A 23,263-nucleotide genomic window follows, 5' to 3' on the forward strand; every position below is an offset into this window, starting at 1 on the left:
CCAAGACAACCCGTCGAAGCCGCAAGAAAAGAACAACACCACGAAGCCGAAGAAGGACACAGGAAAGTGGTGTGAGTTCCACAAGAGTCCCACTCATAACACAAGTGAGTGTCGGACCAAGCAGTCGCTGGTGGCTGAGTTGAAGGCTTCTGAATCAGATGCATGTTCCGACCCTGAGCCAGAACCCGACAAGGGGAATGGAAAAGGGAAGCAGATCATTGATGCGGATCCCAGCACCACTGTTGCCACCGCCAAGATCCAGAAAGATGAGCCCGAAAATCCAGAGGAAGGGGAGCATCTTTTCCACTCACAGATGTGGGTGAAGGGTTCGCCGCTACAATTCATTGTCGACAGTGGCAGCCAAAAGAACCTCGTTTCAGCAGAGGTCGTGAAGCGGTTGGGCCTACCGACTACCCCACATCCACAGCCGTACAGTATCGTGTGGCTTCACGAAGGACGAGATCTGAAAGTTCGCCAGCAGTGCCGCCTTCCCTATAGCATCAAACCCTTCACAGACCAGGTATTGTGTGATGTTACACCTCTGGATGTTTGCGATGTATTATTAGGCCAACCATACTTGTGGAGGCGACATGCTGTGTATGAGTCAAGGCCTCGTGCTGTCATTATTTCTTTGAATGATTCATTATACAGGATACCAGAGGTAGCCCCACCTACTGCCACATCCTTGATCACTACCAAGAAATGCAGCAAGCTCATATCACAGACCAGGAAATTTATTTGTCTGGTTCACTCCCAAAATAAGGGGAAGATCGTTGCTACATCCATGACCCCTGCAAAGGGTTCCTACATGCAGCAGCAGCAAGAAAGGGATATGGTCATGGCAGAACACAGGAACAACTTCTCCTCACCCACAGGGGTACCACATAAGTTTCAGGTGGGCAACAAAGTTTGGTTACATCTGCAGAAAGAACGCCTTACAAGAGCCCATCACAAGCTCCGACCACTCCGACATGGTCCTCAGAACAGTACCAAGGCTATGGGCAACAATGCTTTGAAGCACAACATTCCTCCATTCCTTCGCTTGCACCGGGTATTCAATGTGGACCATCGTCGACCATGCTTTCCACCATTTCTGGACACATCAGAGATTGCAGAACAGCTCACCAGAGAACCAACTCAGCAGATGGAGGAACTCAACGCAATGGGGACCATTGCTTCCTAAGGGGGGAGGAATGATCCAGGTGGATGTTGGTGGCCACCCACCAACCCATTTGGACCCTCACAACTATCTCTTTCAGTCTTTTCAGTTTCCTAAATTGTAGCACAGTTTACTATTTTTAGCAGTTTTTTGGGTCCTCAACTTCCGGAGCCGTTTTGAGGCACTAAACGACGTTTTTTTGGGAATCTGGGGCAACATGGATCCAAAGACCGATGTTGCCTCCCAAAGTGGTAGTACTCGTATAGATCTTTCTAATGAGCTATCGTACGCGTCAAACGGAGATCGTATGCCAAAGTTACGACCCCGGGAAATTGATGTACCAATTTACCCAAACGGGGCCCACAATTTGGCGTTTCATCTTCTAGGGTTAGGTTTCGGATCTCAACAATAAATAGGCCTTCGAGCCTCATTGTAACTCAGTTCGAAAACAGTTCAGAGGCATGTAGCCAACACATCTCTTCTCAGAGATAAGCTACCATCGCCCTAGCTGGGTTATTTCTATTTGTAAGCATATTTCAGTATTTTCCATTAATGAAATGAAGCATTATTTCCGCTGCATCTCTGTGTTTATGGTTATTGCATCTCTGTATTTATGGTTATCTCTGTAATCTATTGCATTCTTGTTTAAATCCGGATCAGTGGTATCAGAGCGGTCTGCTTTTTCTCTGTTTTTCTTTGCATGTCCCCAACGAGGTCGGGATATAAGGAGTTAGGGCTTGAACTGGTCGAACCTTTGCAAGACCAGCCTTGCAAATCCCGACGGCCTCCCATGGCGGACGAGAAGAAAGACGAGGGGGCAGGAGATCCCATCAAAATCTTGCTCGAAGAAGCCCTCGAGCGACAACGGAACTCGATGATGGATAGCTTTGCGCAGATCCTTCAGTGGCTACCCAGAGGCGACGCATCGGCTTCCAACAGCGACTCTGGAAACACCACACCGTTTAAGGTACAAGTTAATTTTGAAATCCCCATATTTGAGGGTCAAATAGATGCAGACGCCGTAGATAAATGGTTAAATCTGCTAGATGGGTATTTTTCTGTTCACGAATTTTCAAGTCGGGAAAAGATTGTTTTCGCTCTTCTCAAAGCAGCCCCCCACGTCAAGGACTGGTGGGAAACCTACTGCGAGCAGAAGGATGAAAGTACAGGCTCACTATTTTCAGCCGCACCCACTTGGAATGACTTTCGGGATGCCATCAAAGAGAAGTACTACCCTGTCGGAAGCTATGAGGACAAATACATCAAATGGACCACATTGTGGCAGGGACGAGACCAAGATGTGCCAGAGTTCACAAACATTTTTCATACCCTTCGCACACAGTTGGGTATCAAAGATTCTAAGCTGCATCTGGTACTCAAATACCGCGGCTGCCTACACAGATACATCCAGGAAGAGATGGGATTCTTGAACATCCCCTCACTCGGCACAGCATACCGATACGCTGTCAAAATCGAGCAAAAGTTCAAACAGAAGAAGCGAGACTTTGGATCTGCAAATCCGAAGCCCAAAGGACAAAGCCAAGGCGGGGTGACCCAAGACAACCCGTCGAAGCCGCAAGAAAAGAACAACACCACGAAGCCGAAGAAGGACACAGGAAAGTGGTGTGAGTTCCACAAGAGTCCCACTCATAACACAAGTGAGTGTCAGACCAAGCAGTCGCTGGTGGCTGAGTTGAAGGCTTCTGAATCAGATGCATGTTCCGACCCTGAGCCAGAACCCGACCAGGGGAATGGTAAAGGGAAGCAGATCATTGATGCGGATCCCAGCGCCACTGTTGCCACCGCCAAGATCCAGAAAGATGAGCCCGAAAATCCAAAGGAAGGGGAGCGTCTTTTCCACTCACAGATGTGGGTGAAGGGTTCGCCGCTACAATTCATTGTCGACAGTGGCAGCCAAAAGAACCTCGTTTCAGCAGAGGTCGTGAAGCGGTTGGGCCTACCGACTACCCCACATCCACAGCCGTACAGTATCGGGTGGCTTCACGAAGGACGAGATCTGAAAGTTCGCCAGCAGTGCCGCCTTCCCTATAGCATCAAACCCTTCACAGACGAGATATTGTGTGATGTTACACCTCTGGATGTTTGCGATGTATTATTAGGCCAACCATACTTGTGGAGGCGACATGCTGTGTATGAGTCAAGGCCTCGTGCTGTCATTATTTCTTTGAATGATTCATTATACAGGATACCAGAGGTAGCCCCACCTACTGCCACATCCTTGATCACTACCAAGAAATGCAGCAAGCTCATATCACAGACCAGGCAATTTATTTGTCTGGTTCACTCCCAAAATAAGGGGAAGATCGTTGCTACATCCATGACCCCTGCAAAGGGTTCCTACACACAGCAGCAGCAACAAAGGGATACGGTCATGGCAGAACACAGGAACAACTTCTCCTCACCCACAGGGGTACCACATAAGTTTCAGGTGGGCAACAAAGTTTGGTTACATCTGTAGAAAGAATGCCTTACAAGAGCCCATCAGAAGCTCCGACCACTCCGACATGGTCCTCACAGTAGTACCAAGGCTATGGGCAGCAATGCTTTGAAGCACAACATTCCTCCATTCCTTCGCTTGCACCGGGTATTCAATGTGGACCATCGTCGACCATGCTTTCCACCATTTCTGGACACATCAGAGATTGCAGAACAGCTCACCAGAGAACCAACTCAGCAGATGGAGGAACTCAATGCAATGGGGACCATTGCTTCCTAAGGGGGGAGGAATGATCCAGGTGGATGTTGGTGGCCACCCACCAACCCATTTGGACCCTCACAACTATCTCTTTCAGTCTTTTCAGTTTCCTAAATTGTAGCACAGTTTACTATTTTTAGCAGTTTTTCGAGTCCTGAACTTCCGGAGCCGTTTTGAGGCCCTAAACGACGTTTTTTTGGGAATCTGGGGGAACATGGGTCCATGGACCGATGTTGCCTCCCAAAGTGGTAGTACTCGGATAGATCTTTCTAACGAGCTATCGTACGCGTCAAACGGAGATCGTATGCCAAAGTTACGACCCCGGGAAATTGATGTACCAATTTACCCAAATGGGGCCCACAATTTGGCGTTTCATCTTCTAGGGTTAGGTTTCGGGATGTGAAGGGTTTTTCATTGTTTCTCAATAATAAATAGGCCTTCGAGCCTCATTGTAACTCAGTTCGAAAACAGTTCAGAGGCATGTAGCCAACACATCTCTTCTCAGAGATAAGCTACCATCGCCCTAGCTGGGTTATTTCTATTTGTAAGCATATTTCAGTATTTTCCATTAATGAAATGAAGCATTATTTCCGCTGCATCTCTGTGTTTATGGTTATTGCATCTCTGTATTTATGGTTATCTCTGTAATCTATTGCGTTCCTGTTTAAATCCGGATCAGTGGTATCAGAGCGGTCTGCTTTTTCTCTGTTTTTCTTTGCATGTCCCCAACGAGGTCGGGATATAAGGAGTTAGGGCTTGAACTGGTCGAACCTTTGCAAGACTAGCCTCGCAAATCCCGACGGCCTCCCATGGCGGACGAGAAGAAAGACGAGGGGGCAGGAGATCCCATCAAAATCTTGCTCGAAGAAGCCCTCGAGCGACAACGGAACGCGATGATGGATAACTTTGCGCAGATCCTTTAGCGGCTACCCAGAGGCGACGCATCGGCTTCCAACAGCGACTCTGGAAACACCACACCGTTTAAGGTACAACTTAATTTTGAAATCCCCATATTTGAGGGTCAAATAGATGCAGACACCGTAGATAAATGGTTAAATCTGCTAGATGGGTATTTTTCTGTTCACGAATTTTCAAGTCGGGAAAAGATTGTTTTCGCTCTTCTCAAAGTAGCCCCCCACGTCAAGGACTGGTGGGAAACCTACTGTGAGCAGAAGGATGAAAGTACAGGCTCCCTATTTTCAGCCGCACCCACTTGGAATGACTTTCGGGATGCCATCAAAGAGCAGTACTACCCTGTCGGAAGCTATGAGGACAAATACATCAAATGGACCACATTGCGGCAGGGACGAGACCAAGATGTGCCAGAGTTCACAAACATTTTTCATACCCTTCGCACACAGTTGGGTATCAAAGATTCTGAGCTGCATCTGGTACTCAAATACTGCGGCTGCCTACACAGATACATCCAGGAAGAGATGGGATTCTTGAACATCCCCTCACTCGGCACAGCATACCGATACGCTGTCAAAATCGAGCAAAAGTTCAAACAGAAGAAGCGAGACTTTGGATCTGCAAATCCGAAGTCCAAAGGACAAAGCCAAGGTGGGGTGACCCAAGACAACCCGTCGAAGCCGCAAGAAAAGAACAACACCACGAAGCCGAAGAAGGACACAGGAAAGTGGTGTGAGTTCCACAAGAGTCCCACTCATAACACAAGTGAGTGTCGGACCAAGCAGTCGCTGGTGGCTGAGTTGAAGGCTTCTGAATCAGATGCATGTTCCGACCCTGAGCCAGAACCCGACAAGGGGAATGGTAAAGGGAAGCAGATCATTGATGCGGATCCCAGCGCCACTGTTGCCACCGCCAAGATCCAGAAAGATGAGCCCGAAAATCCAGAGGAAGGGGAGCGTCTTTTCCACTCACAAATGTGGGTGAAGGGTTTGCCGCTACAATTCATTGTCGACAGTGGCAGCCAAAAGAACCTCGTTTCAGCAGAGGTCGTGAAGCGGTTGGGCCTACCGACTACCCCACATCCACAGCCGTACAGTATCGGGTGGCTACACGAAGGACGAGATCTGAAAGTTCGCCAGCAGTGCCGCCGTCCCTATAGCATCAAACCCTTCACAGACGAGGTATTGTGTGATGTTACACCTTTGGATGTTTGCGATGTATTATTAGGCCAACCATACTTGTGGAGGCGACATGCTGTGTATGAGTCAAGGCCTCGTGCTGTCATTATTTCTTTGAATGATTCATTATACAGGATACCAGAGGTAGCCCCACCTACTGCCACATCCTTGATCACTACCAAGAAATGCAGCAAGCTCATATCACAGACCAGGAAATTTATTTGTCTGGTTCACTCCCAAAATAAGGGGAAGATCGTTGCTACATCCATGACCCCTGCAAAGGGTTCCTACACGCAGCAGCAGCAACAAAGGGATACGGTCATGGCAGAACACAGGAACAACTTCTCCTCACCCATAGGGGTACCACATAAGTTTCAGGTGGGCAACAAAGTTTGGTTACATCTGCAGAAAGAACGCCTTACAAGAGCCCATCACAAGCTCCGACCACTCCGACATGGTCCTCACAGCAGTACCAAGGCTATGGGCAACAATGCTTTGAAGCACAACATTCCTCCATTCCTTCGCTTGCACCGGGTATTCAATGTGGACCATCGTCGACCATGCTTTCCACCATTTCTGGACACATCAGAGATTGCAGAACAGCTCACCAGAGAACCAACTCAGCAGATGGAGGAACTCAACGCAATGGGGACCATTGCTTCCTAAGGGGGGAGGAATGATCCAGGTGGATGTTGGTGGCCACCCACCAACCCATTTGGACCCTCACAACTATCTCTTTCAGTCTTTTCAGTTTCCTAAATTGTAGCACAATTTACTATTTTTAGCAGTTTTTCGGGTCCTGAACTTCCGGAGCCGTTTTGAGGCCCTAAACGACGTTTTTTTGGGAATCTGGGGCAACATGGGGCCATGGACCAATGTTGCCTCCCAAAGTGGTAGTACTCGGATAGATCTTTCTAACGAGCTATCGTACGCGTCAAACGGAGATCGTATGCCAAAGTTACGACCCCGGGAAATTGATGTACCAATTTACCCAAACGGGGCCCACAATTTGGCGTTTCATCTTCTAGGGTTAGGTTTCGGATCTCAACAATAAATAGGCCTTCGAGCCTCATTGTAACTCAGTTCGAAAACAGTTCAGAGGCATGTAGCCAACACATCTCTTCTCAGAGATAAGCTACCATCGCCCTAGCTGGGTTATTTCTATTTGTAAGCATATTTCAGTATTTTCCATTAATGAAATGAAGCATTATTTCCGCTGCATCTCTGTGTTTATGGTTATTTCATCTCTGTATTTATGGTTATCTCTGTAATCTATTGCGTTCCTGTTTAAATCCGGATCAGTGGTATCAGAGCGGTCTGCTTTTTCTCTGTTTTTCTTTGCATGTCCCCAACGAGGTTGGGATATAAGGAGTTAGGGCTTGAACTGGTCGAACCTTTGCAAGACCAGCCTCGCAAATCCCGACGGCCTCCCATGGCGGACGAGAAGAAAGACGAGGGGGCAGGAGATCCCATCAAAATCTTGCTCGAAGAAGCCCTCGAGCGACAACGGAACGCGATGATGGATAGCTTTGCGCAGATCCTTCAGCGGCTACCCAGAGGCGACGCATCGGCTTCCAACAGTGACTCTGGAAACACCACACCGTTTAAGGTACAAGTTAATTTTGAAATCCCCATATTTGAGGGTCAAATAGATGCAGACGCCGTAGATAAATGGTTAAATCTGCTAGATGGGTATTTTTCTGTTCACCAATTTTCAAGTCGGGAAAAGATTGTTTTCGCTCTTCTCAAAGCAGCCCCCCACGTCAAGGACTGGTGGGAAACCTACTGCGAGCAGAAGGATGAAAGTACAGGCTCACTATTTTCAGCCGCACCCACTTGGAATGACTTTCGGGATGCCATCAAAGAGCAGTACTACCCTGTCGGAAGCTATGAGGACAAATACATCATATGGACCACATTGCGGCAGGGACGAGACCAAGATGTGCCAGAGTTCACAAACATTTTTCATACCCTTCGCACACAGTTGGGTATCAAAGATTCTGAGCTGCATCTGGTACTCAAATACCGCGGCTGCCTACACAGATACATCCAGGAAGAGATGGGATTCTTGAACATCCCCTCACTCGGCACAGCATACCGATACGCTGTCAAAATCGAGCAAAAGTTCAAACAGAAGAAGCGAGACTTTGGATCTGCAAATCCGAAGCCCAAAGGACAAAGCCAACGCGGGGTGACCCAAGACAACCCGTCGAAGCCGCAAGAAAAGAACAACACCACGAAGCCGAAGAAGGACACAGGAAAGTGGTGTGAGTTCCACAAGAGTCCCACTCATAACACAAGTGAGTGTCGGACCAAGCAGTCGCTGGTGGCTGAGTTGAAGGCTTCTGAATCAGATGCATGTTCCGACCCTGAGCCAGAACCCGACAAGGGGAATGGTAAAGGGAAGCAGATCATTGATGCGGATCCCAGCGCCACTGTTGCCACCGCCAAGATCCAGAAAGATGAGCCCGAAAATCCAGAGGAAGGGGAGCGTCTTTTCCACTCACAGATGTGGGTGAAGGGTTCGCCGCTACAATTCATTGTCGACAGTGGCAGCCAAAAGAACCTCGTTTCAGCAGAGGTCGTGAAGCGGTTGGGCCTACCGACTACCCCACATCCACAGCCGTACAGTATCGGGTGGCTTCACGAAGGATGAGATCTGAAAGTTCGCCAGCAGTGCCGCCTTCCCTATAGCATCAAACCCTTCACAGACGAGGTATTGTGTTATGTTACACCTCTGGATGTTTGCGATGTATTATTAGGCCAACCATACTTGTGGAGGCGACATGCTGTGTATGAGTCAAGGCCTCGTGCTGTCATTATTTCTTTGAATGATTCATTATACAGGATACCAGAGGTAGCCCCACCTACTGCCACATCCTTGATCACTACCAAGAAATGCAGCAAGCTCATATCACAGACCAGGAAATTTATTTGTCTGGTTCACTCCCAAAATAAGGGGAAGATCGTTGCTACATCCATGACCCCTGCAAAGGGTTCCTACACGCAGCAGCAGCAACAAAGGGATACGGTCATGGCAGAACACAGGAACAACTTCTCCTCACCCACAGGGGTACCACATAAGTTTCAGGTGGGCAAGAAAGTTTGGTTACATCTGCAGAAAGAACACCTTACAAGAGCCCATCATAAGCTCCGACCACTCCGACATGGTCCTCACAGCAGTACCAAGGCTATGGGCAACAATGCTTTGAAGCACAACATTCCTCCATTCCTTCGCTTGCACCGGGTATTCAATGTGGACCATCGTCGACCATGCTTTCCACCATTTCTGGACACATCAGAGATTGCAGAACAGCTCACCAGAGAACCAACTCAGCAGATGGAGGAACTCAACGCAATGGGGACCATTGCTTCCTAAGGGGGAGGAATGATCCAGGTGGATGTTGGTGGCCACCCACCAACCCATTTGGACCTTCACAACTATCTCTTTCAGTCTTTTCAGTTTCCTAAATTGTAGCACAGTTTACTATTTTTAGCAGTTTTTCGGGTCCTGAACTTCCGGAGCCGTTTTGAGGCCCTAAACGACGTTTTTTTGGGAATCTGGGGCAACATGGGTCCATGGACCGATGTTGCCTCCCAAAGTGGTAGTACTCGGATAGATCTTTCTAACGAGCTATCGTACGCGTCAAACGGAGATCGTATGCCAAAGTTACGACCCCGGGAAATTGATGTACCAATTTACCCAAACGGGGCCCACAATTTGGCGTTTCATCTTCTAGGGTTAGGATTCGGGATGTGAAGGGTTTTTCATTGTTTCTCAACAATAAATAGGCCTTTGAGCCTCATTGTAACTCAGTTCGAAAACAGTTCAGAGGCATGTAGCCAACACATCTCTTCTTAGAGATAAGCTACCATCGCCCTAGCTGGGTTATTTCTATTTGTAAGCATATTTCAGTATTTTCCATTAATGAAATGAAGCATTATTTCCGCTGCATCTCTGTGTTTATGGTTATTTCATCTCTGTATTTATGGTTATCTCTGTAATCTATTGCGTTCCTATTTAAATCCGGATCAGTGGTATCAGAGCGGTCTGCTTTTTCTCTGTTTTTCTTTGCATGTCCCCAACGAGGTCGGGATATAAGGAGTTAGGGCTTGAACTGGTCGAACCTTTGCAAGACCAGCCTCGCAAATCCCGACGGCCTCCCATGGTGGACGAGAAGAAAGACGAGGGGGCAGGAGATCCCATCAAAATCTTGCTCGAAGAAGCCCTCGAGCGACAACGAAACGCGATGATGGATAGCTTTGCGCAGATCCTTCAGCGGCTACCCAGAGGCGACGCATCGGCTTCCAACAGCGACTCTGGAAACACCACACCGTTTAAGGTACAAGTTAATTTTGAAATCCCCATATTTGAGGGTCAATAAGATGCAGACGCCGTAGATAAATGGTTAAATCTGCTAGATGGGTATTTTTCTGTTCACGAATTTTCAAGTCGGGAAAAGATTGTTTTCACTCTTCTCAAAGCAGCCCCCCACGTCAAGGACTGGTGGGAAACCTACTGCGAGCAGAAGGATGAAAGTACAGGCTCACTATTTTCAGCCGCACCCACTTGGAATGACTTTCGGGATGCCATCAAAGAGCAGTACTACCCTGTCGGAAGCTATGAGGACAAATACATCAAATGGACCACATTGCGGCAGGGACGAGACCAAGATGTGCCAGAGTTCACAAACATTTTTCATACCCTTCGCACACAGTTTGGTATCAAAGATTCTGAGCTGCATCTGGTACTCAAATACCGCGGCTGCCTACACAGATACATCCAGGAAGAGATGGGATTCTTGAACATCCCCTCACTCGGCACAGCATATCGATACGCTGTCAAAATCGAGCAAAAGTTCAAACAGAAGAAGCGAGACTTTGGATCTGCAAATCCGAAGCCCAAAGGACAAAGCCAAGGCGGGGTGACCCAAGACAACCCGTCGAAGCCGCAAGAAAAGAACAACACCACGAAGCCGAAGAAGGACACAGGAAAGTGTTGTGAGTTCCACATGAGTCCCACTCATAACACAAGTGAGTGTCGGACCAAGCAATCGCTGGTGGCTGAGTTGAAGGCTTCTGAATCAGATGCATGTTCCGACCCTGAGCCAGAACCCGACAAGGGGAATGGTAAAGGGAAGCAGATCATTGATGCGGATCCCAGCGCCACTGTTGCCACCGCCAAGATCCAGAAAGATGAGCCCGAAAATCCAGAGGAAGGGGAGCGTCTTTTCCACTCACAGATGTGGGTGAAGGGTTCGCCGCTACAATTCATTGTCGACAGTGGCAGCCAAAAGAACCTCGTTTCAGCAGAGGTCGTGAAGCGGTTGGGCCTACCGACTACCCCACATCCACAGCCGTACAGTATCGGGTGGCTTCACGAAGGACGAGATCTGAAAGTTCGCCAGCAGTGCTGCCTTCCCTATAGCATCAAACCCTTCACAGACGAGGTATTGTGTGATGTTACACCTCTGGATGTTTGCGATGTATTATTAGGCCAACCATACTTGTGGAGGCGACATGCTGTGTATGAGTCAAGGCCTCGTGCTGTCATTATTTCTTTGAATGATTCATTATACAGGATACCAGAGGTAGCCCCACCTACTGCCACATCCTTGATCACTACCAAGAAATGCAGCAAGCTCATATCACAGACCAGGAAATTTATTTGTCTGGTTCACTCCCAAAATAAGGGGAAGATCGTTGCTACATCCATGACCCCTGCAAAGGGTTCCTACACGTAGCAGCAGCAACAAAGGGATACGGTCATGGCAGAACACAGGAACAACTTCTCCTCACCCACAGGGGTACCACATAAGTTTCAGGTGGGCAACAAAGTTTGGTTACATCTGCAGAAAGAACGCCTTACAAGAGCCCATCACAAGCTCCGACCACTCCGACATGGTCCTCACAGCAGTACCAAGGCTATGGGCAACAATGCTTTGAAGCACAACATTCCTCCATTCCTTCGCTTGCACCGGGTATTCAATGTGGACCATCGTCGACCATGCTTTCCACCATTTCTGGACACATCAGAGATTGCAGAACAGCTCACCAGAGAACCAACTCAGCAGATGGAGGAACTCAATGCAATGGGGACCATTGCTTCCTAAGGGGCGAGGAATGATCCAGGTGGATGTTGGTGGCCACCCACCAACCCATTTGGACCCTCACAACTATCTCTTTCAGTCTTTTCAGTTTCCTAAATTGTAGCACAATTTACTATTTTTAGCAGTTTTTCGGGTCCTGAACTTCCGGAGCCGTTTTGAGGCCCTAAACGATGTTTTTTTTGGGAATCTGGGGCAACATGGGTCCATGGACCGATGTTGCCTCCCAAAGTGGTAGTACTCGGATAGATCTTTCTAACGAGCTATCGTACGCGTCAAACGGAGATCGTATGCCAAAGTTACGACCCTGGGAAATTGATGTACCAATTTACCCAAACGGGGCCCATAATTTGGCGTTTCATCTTCTAGGGTTAGGTTTCGGGATGTGAAGGGTTTTTCATTGTTTCTCAACAATAAATAGGCCTTCGAGCCTCATTGTAACTCAGTTCGAAAACAGTTCAGAGGCATGTAGCCAACACATCTCTTCTCAGAGATAAGCTACCATTGCCCTAGCTGGTTTATTTCTATTTGTAAGCATATTTCAGTATTTTCCATTAATGAAATGAAGCATTATTTCCGCTGCATCTCTGTGTTTATGGTTATTGCATCTCTGTATTTATGGTTATCTCTGTAATCTATTGCGTTCCTGTTTAAATCCGGATCAGTGGTATCAGAGCGGTCTGCTTTTTCTCTGTTTTTCTTTGCATGTCCCCAACGAGGTCGGGATATAAGGAGTTAGGGCTTGAACTAGTCGAACCTTTGCAAGACCAGCCTCGCAAATCCCGACGGCCTCCCATGGTGGACGAGAAGAAAGACGAGGGGGCAGGAGATCCCATCAAAATCTTGCTCGAAGAAGCCCTCGAACGACAACGGAACGCGATGATGGATAGCTTTGCGCAGATCCTTCAGCGGCTACCCAGAGGCGACGCATCGGCTTCCATCAGCGACTCTGGAAACACCACACCGTTTAAGGTACAAGTTAATTTTGAAATCCCCATATTTGAGGGTCAAATAGATGCAGACGCCGTAGATAAATGGTTAAATCTGCTAGATGGGTATTTTTCTATTCACGAATTTTCAAGTCGGGAAAAGATTGTTTTCGCTCTTCTCAAAGCAGCCCCCCACGTCAAGGACTGGTGGGAAACCTACTGCGAGAAGAAGGATGAAAGTACAGGCTCACTATTTTCAGCCGCACCCACTTGGAATGACTTTCGGGATGCCATCAAAGAGCAGTACTACCCTGTCGGAAGCTATGAGGACAAATACATCAAATGGACCACATTGCGGCAGGGATGAGACCAAGATGTGCCAGAGTTCACAAACATTTTTCATACCCTTCGCACACAGTTGGGTATCAAAGATTCTGAGCTGCATCTGGTACTCAAATACCGCGGCTGCCTACACAGATACATCCAGGAAGAGATGGGATTCTTGAACATCCCCTCACTCGGCACAACATACCGATACGCTGTCAAAATCGAGCAAAAGATCAAACAGAAGAAGCGAGACTTTGGATCTGCAAATCCGAAGCCCAAAGGACAAAGCCAAGGCGGGGTGACCCAAGACAACCCGTCGAAGCCGCAAGAAAAGAACAACACCACGAAGCCGAAGAAGGACACAGGAAAGTGGTGTGAGTTCCACAAGAGTCCCACTCATAACACAAGTGAGTGTCGGACCAAGTAGTCGCTGGTGGCTGAGTTGAAGGCTTCTGAATCAGATGCATGTTCCGACCCTGAGCCAGAACCCGACAAGGGGAATGGTAAAGGGAAGCAGATCATTGATGCGGATCCCAGCGCCACTGTTGCCACCGCCAAGATCCAGAAAGATGAGCCCGAAAATCCAGAGGAAGGGGAGCGTCTTTTCCACTCACAGATGTGGGTGAAGGGTTCGCCGCTACAATTCATTGTCGACAGTGGCAGCCAAAAGAACCTCGTTTCAGTAGAGGTCGTGAAGCGGTTGGGCCTACCGACTACCCGACATCCACAGTCGTACAGTATCGGGTGGCTTCACGAAGGATGAGATCTGAAAGTTCGCCAGCAGTGTCGCCTTCCCTATAGCATCAAACCCTTCACAGACGAGGTATTGTGTGATGTTACACCTCTGGATGTTTGCGATGTATTATTAGGCCAACCATACTTGTGGAGGCGACATGCTGTGTATGAGTCAAGGCCTCGTGCTGTCATTATTTCTTTGAATGATTCATTATACAGGATACCAGAGGTAGCCCCACCTACTGCCACATCCTTGATCACTACCAAGAAATGCAGCAAGCTCATATCACAGACCAGGAAATTTATTTGTCTGGTTCACTCCCAAAATAAGGGGAAGATCGTTGCTACATCCATGACCCCTGCAAAGGGTTCCTACACGCAGCAGCAGCAACAAAGGGATACGGTCATGGCAGAACACAGGAACAACTTCTCCTCACCCACAGGGGTACCACATAATTTTCAGGTGGGCAACAAAGTTTGGTTACATCTGCAGAAAGAACGCCTTACAAGAGCCCATCAGAAGCTCCGACCACTCCGACATGGTCCTCACAGCAGTACCAAGGCTATGGAAAACAATGCTTTGAAGCACAACATTCCTCCATTCCTTCGCTTGCACCGGACCATCGTCGACCATGCTTTCCACCATTTCTGGACACATCAGAGATTGCAGAACAGCTCACCAGAGAACCAACTCAGCAGATGGAGGAACTCAACGCAATGGGGACCATTGCTTCCTAAGGGGGGAGGAATGATCCAGGTGGATGTTGGTGGCCACCCACCAACCCATTTGGACCCTCACAACTATCTCTTTCAGTCTTTTCAGTTTCCTAAATTGTAGCACAGTTTACTATTTTTAGCAGTTTTTCGGGTCCTGAACTTCCGGAGCCGTTTTGAGGCCCTAAACGACGTTTTTTTGGGAATCTGGGGCAACATGGGTCCGTGGACCGATGTTGCCTCCCAAAGTGGTAGTACTCGGATAGATCTTTCTAACGAGCTATCGTACGCATCAAACAGAGATCGTATGCCAAAGTTACGACCCCGGGAAATTGATGTACCAATTTACCCAAACGGGGCCCACAATTTGGCATTTCATCTTCTAGGGTTAGGTTTCGGGATGTGAAGGGTTTTTCATTGTTTCTCAACAATAAATAGGCCTTCGAGCCTCATTGTAACTCAGTTCGAAAACAGTTCAGAGGCATGTAGCCAACACATCTCTTCTCAGAGATAAGCTACCATCGCCCTAGCTGGGTTATTTCTATTTGTAAGCATATTTCAGTATTTTCCATTAATGAAATGAAGCATTATTTCCGCTGCATCTCTGTGTTTATGGTTATTTCATCTCTGTATTTATGGTTATCTCTGTAATCTATTGCGTTCCTGTTTAAATCCGGATCAGTGGTATCAGAGCGGTCTGCTTTTTCTCTGTTTTTCTTTGCATGTCCCCAACGAGGTCGGGATATAAGGAGTTAGGGCTTGAACTGGTCGAACCTTTGCAAGACCAGCCTCGCAAATCCCGACGGCCTCCCATGGCGGACGAGAAGAAAGACGAGGGGGCAGGAGATCCCATCAAAATCTTGCTCGAAGAAGCCCTCGAGCGACAACGGAACGCGATGATGGATAGCTTTGCGCAGATCCTTCAGCGGCTACCCAGAGGCGACGCATCGGCTTCCAACAACGACTCTGGAAACACCACACCGTTTAAGGTACAAGTTAATTTTGAAATCCCCATATTTGAGGTTCAAATAGATGCAGACGCCGTAGATAAATGGTTAAATCTGCTAGATGGGTATTTTTCTGTTCACGAATTTTCAAGTCGGGAAAAGATTGTTTTCACTCTTCTCAAAGCAGCCCCCCACGTCAAGGACTGGTGGGAATCCTACTGCGAGCAGAAGGATGAAAGTACAGGCTCACTATTTTCAGCCGCACCCACTTGGAATGACTTTCGGGATGACATCAAAGAGCAGTACTACCCTGTCGGAAGCTATGAGGACAAATACATCAAATGGACCACATTGCGGCAGGGACGAGACCAAGATGTGCCAGAGTTCACAAACATTTTTCATACCCTTCGCACACAGTTGGGTATCAAAGATTCTGAGCTGCATCTGGTACTCAAATACCGCGGCTGCCTACACAGATACATCCAGGAAGAGATGGGATTCTTGAACATCCCCTCACTCGGCACAACATACCGATACGCTGTCAAAATCGAGCAAAAGTTCAAACAGAAGAAGCGAGACTTTGGATCTGCAAATCCGAAGCCCAAAGGACAAAGCCAAGGCGGGGTGACCCAAGACAACCCGTCGAAGCCGCAAGAAAAGAACAACACCACGAAGCCGAAGAAGGACACAGGAAAGTGGTGTGAGTTCCACAAGAGTCCCACTCATAACACAAGTGAGGGTTGGACCAAGCAGTCGCTGGTGGCTGAGTTGAAGGCTTCTGAATCTGATGCATGTTCCGACCCTGAGCCAGAACCCGACAAGGGGAATGGTAAAGGGAAGCAGATCATTGATGCGGATCCCAACGCCACTGTTGCCACCGCCAAGATCCAGAAAGATGAGCCCGAAAATCCAGAGGAAGGGGAGCGTCTTTTCCACTCACAGATGTGGGTGAAGGGTTCGCCGCTACAATTCATTGTCGACAGTGGCAGCCAAAAGAACCTCGTTTCAGCAGAGGTCGTGAAGCGGTTGGGCCTACCGACTACCCCACATCCACATCCGTACAGTATCGGGTGGCTTCACGAAGGACGAGATCTGAAAGTTCACCAGCAGTGCCGCCTTCCCTATAGCATCAAACCCTTCACAGACGAGGTATTGTGTGATGTTACACCTCTGGATGTTTGCGATGTATTATTAGGCCAACCATACTTGTGGAGGCGACATGCTGTGTATGAGTCAAGGCCTCGTGCTGTCATTATTTCTTTGAATGATTCATTATACAGGATACCAGAGGTAGCCCCACCTACTGCCACATCCTTGATCACTACCAAGAAATGCAGCAAGCTCATATCACAGACCAGGAAATTTATTTGTCTGGTTCACTCCCAAAATAAGGGGAAGATCGTTGCTACATCCATGACCCCTGCAAAGGGTTCCTACACGCAGCATCAGCAACAAAGGGATACGGTCATGGTAGAACACAGGAACAACTTCTCCTCACCCACAGGGGTACCACATAATTTTCAGGTGGGCAACAAAGTTTGGTTACATCTGCAGAAAGAACGCCTTACAAGAGCCCATCAGAAGCTCCGACCACTCCGACATGGTCCTCACAGCAGTACCAAGGCTATGGGCAACAATGCTTTGAAGCACAACATTCCTCCATTCCTTCGCTTGCACCGGGTATTCAATGTGGACCATCGTCGACCATGCTTTCCACCATTTCTGGACACATCAGAGATTGCAGAACAGCTCACCAGAGAACCAACTCAGCAGATGGAGGAACTCAACGCAATGGGGACCATTGCTTCCTAAGGGGGAGGAATGATCTAGGTGGATGTTGGTGGCCACCCACCAACCCATTTGGACCCTCACAACTATCTCTTTCAGTCTTTTCAGTTTCCTAAATTGTAGCACAGTTTACTATTTTTAGCAGTTTTTCGGGTCCTGAACTTCCGGAGCCGTTTTGAGGCCCTAAACGACGTTTTTTTGGGAATCTGGGGCAACATCAGTCCCAAAGTGGTAGTACTCGGATAAATCTTTCTAACGAGCTATCGTACGCGTCAAACGGAGATTGTATGCCAAAGTTACGACCCTGGGAAATTGATGTACCAATTTACCCAAACGGGGCCCACAATTTGGCGTTTCATCTTCTAGGGTTAGGTTTCGGGATGTGAAGGGTTTTTCATTGTTTCTCAACAATAAATAGGCCTTCGAGCCTCATTGTAACTCAGTTCGAAAACAGTTCAGAGGCATGTAGCCAACACATCTCTTCTCAGAGATAAGCTACCATCGCCCTAGCTAGGTTATTTCTATTTGTAAGCATATTTCAGTATTTTCCATTATTGAAATGAAGCATTATTTCCGCTGCATCTCTGTGTTTATGGTTATTGCATCTTTGTATTTATGGTTATCTCTGTAATCTATTGCGTTCCTGTTTAAATCCGGATCAAGTGCCTCCTTCCTTCTCCTATTGTGTCATATTTGTAAATCCTTCAATCCTATCCCAAGTTGTTCTTAAGGGGGGATGTTAGGATATTCCGACACATAGGAAATAGTTAAGTTCAACTTGGTCTAGTATAGAGTTAGGTATAGAGTTAGGTAAAGTGTGTTTCTTACCATTGTACATTTTGTAACTTACAACCCGACGGTCACGATATGTAGTGATCCGACGGTTCACTCTCTCCTCGGTATTACCGACACTTGATCTGTGGCTTGACACCCGATTGGTCCATGAGTTCTATTTAAAGCGCATGGAGGGTCGTTGTTCGGGTAATCCGTGCATGAGAGAAGCTTATGTAAATTTTCATTCTTTGATTAATAAATTGCCTGTAGTAGCCACGTTGGCGCAGGCCGTGGACTGTTTCCCTCTTTGAGGGTTTTAACCACGTCAAAAATACTGGTGTATTGATCTATGATCTGGTTGTGAGAGGTGTCCTTTTGGTGTTCTTTCTGAGGAACTTACCCTGTAAATTCCTACACCCTCATTTTGGAAATGCATCTCTATCTCGCTGTCTGGACTCTGTCTCTTAGAAAACAAGAATTAAATAAACTTGCCTGTGAGCATTGTATCGTTTACTTTGATGTTCGGTGAATTAGGAAGCAAAATGAAAATACTATGGATACAGAGATGGATTCGAATTGTCTGTTCCTTTCTTATTATTGCTTGAATGCTAAAAATGATGAACCCTTTCAATGGATTTTTCATGTATATTTGTAGTCTTTGTTCACAGTTATTTGAGCTATGTAGTTACTGTTTTCAATTATAATTCTATTTAGTTACATAACGATGCTTGTATTTGGTTCTGCTCTTTGACAAGATTTTACATCAAACACATTTTGTTTTTTCTCCAAAATGACAGAACAGTTATTAAATCTCTATTGATTAAAGATAGACAAACTAATGACCCTAACCGAACAAACTATCCCTAACTAGTACTGAAACTAAAAGTAAACAAAAACTTACACCCTACTTTGACAAACTAACATAAAAAAAACAACTTGTTAAGACAACTTCCATCTTGGCGGAGACCAACACCCGGTCATGGTGTCCTAGTTGGATGCTCCTGCATCACATATTTAAACAACACAAATCAAGATTTCACTAAAAAACTTTTCATGAGATTATGCCTAAAAATCTATCAGAAACTCCAAAAAATCACTTAAAGACAACTCCATATTAAAATCATCCTCAATTATAAAATCAACTAACAAAAAGCCCAAAATTCAAGCCTATAGTGCGATAATTGAAGAGGGTCAGTTGAAAGTTCATTTTTCCAACGAAGTTTAATATCATTGTAGTGCATTGTCACAACTAATATTGGCATAATCACATCCCAAGGTGTATTAAGCATGAATTATGTCATAATTCGTAACAATATTGAGTAGAAATAAGAATATACATGGAACAAAATGAAAAATGGACCAGGCGAAGAATGAGATGCAAAATAAACAAATCAATCCATTAATAAATATAATAATAAACATGTTTGTTTGAACTTTCCCACCTATCCAAACTGGATAGCTATATCTGGTAGGATACATAAGTAGGCCTCTGTGACATAAAATTCAAGTATGGAATGGATAAATTAATCATATAATGACAAGTAATGTGAAATGTTGCATTTTGTGAATCCTGGGTTACTTCTGTGTAGTAATGGATGTGAACCTCAACGTTCAGGGTTTATGCATTCAAATTGTAAACAATTTAATGTTAGGCCATTCTCAACTACTTTTACAATGGCTTTTGATAACATATTTCACTTACTTGTTGGTCAAATGAGGATGACACAACATGTTGTAGCAAGCATGTTTAAATTCCACTTCATCAAAATGATTGCTTAATAACCTCCTCCATAGGACACCTCTCCTTAACTACTCCTTCTAACCCACAGGAATCTAGTTGTTTATGCATCACCCATCATAAATTAATGATGCTCATCCTCTCATACGCACCCATGCCTCCTCTGACCATGCATCTATGGAAGTTAAAATCAAAACCCCAACTATGAACCAGGTTATTTTGTATCAATTTCCACACACAATTCCACGCTTCCTGAGAAAACGTCGATGTCATCATCTCCACAAACGCTGCACGCACTGGAATTAGAGAGTCACGAAACCACCCTTTGCTGACGTGATTGTTGTTGTACGACACCACCACCACCTTGTGGACCTCCATGTTCGGCTTCCTCTTCATCAATAGCCATGTCAGATCCCTGATACCCGGTCCATCGCAGGTTGTGATATCTCCAATTCCTCCACGTCAAAATTCTGCAACCCTACATCCTTGTCCTCGATGAAAACATACTCATACGACGCCACCACGTCTGGGTAGAGGAAGCACTTGATGAACCACCGCTTTGTATGTTTGCATGTGGACACATGGATGACCTGTTTTGACGACTTGAATTCGTCCCCCTGGGTGGCCTTCCCGTCGTAGCAGAAGAGCATCACCATTATTAAAATTAAACCCTTATTTTTAATAGATATCACTTTGAGTTAATACTCATTAGGGGAATTTTGAGGTCTAAAATGGACCTCCTAAGGAAATTATAAAATAATAGTGGAAATAATAAAATAATATTAGATTACATCATCAAATTTTAGAGGGAAAAAAGAAAAACTACTTTTTCAACTCGTATTTTCAACTTGTCTCCCTATGGGTTTACTCAAATTTCGAGTGGGAACAATCGCTGGATGAATAATTTGATTCCTCATCCATGGAGTACCCATGTTGCATACTTTCCATGGACCTTACTACACAAAAAATGAGAGATACATGAAAAACGTGATTGCAATCACGTTTTTCATGTATTTCTCATTTTTCGTGTAGCAGGGCCCATCGAAAGTATGAAACATGGGTGTTCCTTGCATGAGGAATTAAAATTTTCATCCAACAAGTACTCCCACTCAAAATTTGAGTAAAACCTTAGGGAGATAAGTTGAAAAAATAGTTTTATTATTTTATTATTTTCTAATCTTTTTACTTTTTTAACCCAAAAATAGTGAATCACTCCATGTTGACATCATCATCTTGAATCCTATTGGTTCTTATAAAGTTTATTTTTGTTGTACATTTTTATTAGGAGGCCCATTTTAGACTTCAAAAGTTCTCTAATGCCTTTTTATAATCTTATTTAGTTTCAGAAATCAAAATAACTCACCCTATTTATTCTACTTTTAAAAGTATTCATTAATTTATTTAATTCTACCAATCATAAATTGGTATAAGGCTCGAACATTAAATGACCCTTAGGAAAGATCCCACTCTAGTGAGGTCGGGACATCTAAACTCTTGTTATGTCATAAGTTATTGATTTACTTGGCTTGTGGGCTTATTGGATATAATCCTAATGGTATAATGGCGGTTGGAAATGTTGATCCTGAACCTTACCCACATCACTCCAATAAATTATTGACTCACCTTGAGATCACCCTGAGATCTTCACTTAATGATGCAACCCGATTTAAGTGCAATAATAAGAAAATACACATAATTTCTTCTTATTTTAGGTTTGGTGCTTGTTGAACCTCCATATGGAAAATAAATACTCACACATTTCTAGAATACCCACATACTTGTAATAAAGTGCATATGCATTCTTCTATTATCAAATAACTAATCTCGCATCTATGTTGTTTCTCATGGACCCACAAACCCAGTAGAACTTGAAAAAAATAGCATTAAAAAATGTGAATGTACTTATCAGCCAAAGCCTCACCCCTCTGTAAATTTTTTTTTATATATAACTTTATTATTATTTTTATTTATTTTATATATATATATATTAATAAAAAATGTGTGCGCGCGTTATCTAAAAATCTTAAATCAAATCAACAAACCAATTCCATAGAAAAACAAAAAAAACATAAATCCAGAAGAAAACAAATCCCATTCCAACAACCTAAATCACACATTTGATTTATATTAATTAGGAATATTAATTAAAAAACTCATAAACATGATAACCATCACAATTTTGATTATCCATATCCCTTGATATTATTGTTGCCTACATTAAACGTACCCGTTTTCAAGTGGTTAATGTTACTAAATATAAGACCAAAACATAAAATTTTACGGAAAAAAAAAATAAAATAAATATCACCAAAACATTTTCAACCTCAAACATCTTTTCAATAGCCTAATTAAAAAAATAATTACTAAATATAAGACCAAAACATAAAATTTTACGGAAAAAACAATAAAATAAATATCACCAAAACATTTTCAACGTCAAACATCTTTTCAATAGTTTAATTAAAAAAATAAAAATAAAAATCCATAGAGTTTCACTAGCCTAATTAAAAAAATAAAAATAAAAATCCATAAAATATCTTATAAATATTTTAGGATGCATTTAAAACATTAAAGTGTTCTCTTAAATTTTTCTTTAAATATTATAATGGAGTTGTTTTTAGTGCGATTTTTTGGAAGTTTTTTAGGTGGATTTCTGATATATTTTTCTGGTTTAATTTCTCTAAAATCCTGTCGGAGTTCATTGAAATCACAAGATTGGTGGGTAAATCCTACACAATAGAAGTGCCCTAGAAATTTTTAATCTTGCTAAATCCATATATATTGTAAAAAAAATATTTTAAATAATACAAATCAAAATTTCATCTCAAATTTTTCCATCGATCACCAAACACTCCAAAAAATCACATTATAAACAACTCTTATTATAATAGTCACTTCTTAAGAACATCCTCTTTTTTTTTTTGTAAGCTGAGATATGATTCTATTACTATAAGAATAAGAAAACTATGTACATATACATGGCGCCACCCGCCCAGAAGGGAAACCAGGTGGCCTTCAAAAATATATAATCCCCATCCAAAAGAAGTAAATGTTCAGGTTGTCTAACGAGAATGAAGAACCTGCTATTCTACCTAACAACATACTATGCAAAGCTGTAAAGAGAAACTGGCTTTACTTAACTTGATTCTAAGCCCTCTAAGATAGCAAAAATACAAAAAGAGTCATATAAGAACCTCCATAAGCTACTGCTTCATGGCCTCTGGCTGGATATCAGGTTC

At 44.7% G+C, this 23,263-nt stretch overlaps 1 pseudogene; it reads right to left on the reverse strand.

Moving 5' to 3' along the window:
- The window catches only part of LOC149188080 (uncharacterized), a 35,829-nt pseudogene extending 15,427 nt beyond the window's left edge, over nucleotides 1–20,402 (reverse strand).
- Nucleotides 20,403–23,263: the final 2,861 nt, after the last annotated feature.

The sequence above is a fragment of the Pinus tabuliformis genome, chromosome 3_1 (genome assembly GCF_031772625.1).
Source record: "Pinus tabuliformis cultivar Carrire ecotype Pingquan chromosome 3_1, CPIR1, whole genome shotgun sequence".
NCBI classification, from domain to species: domain Eukaryota; kingdom Viridiplantae; phylum Streptophyta; class Pinopsida; order Pinales; family Pinaceae; genus Pinus; species Pinus tabuliformis.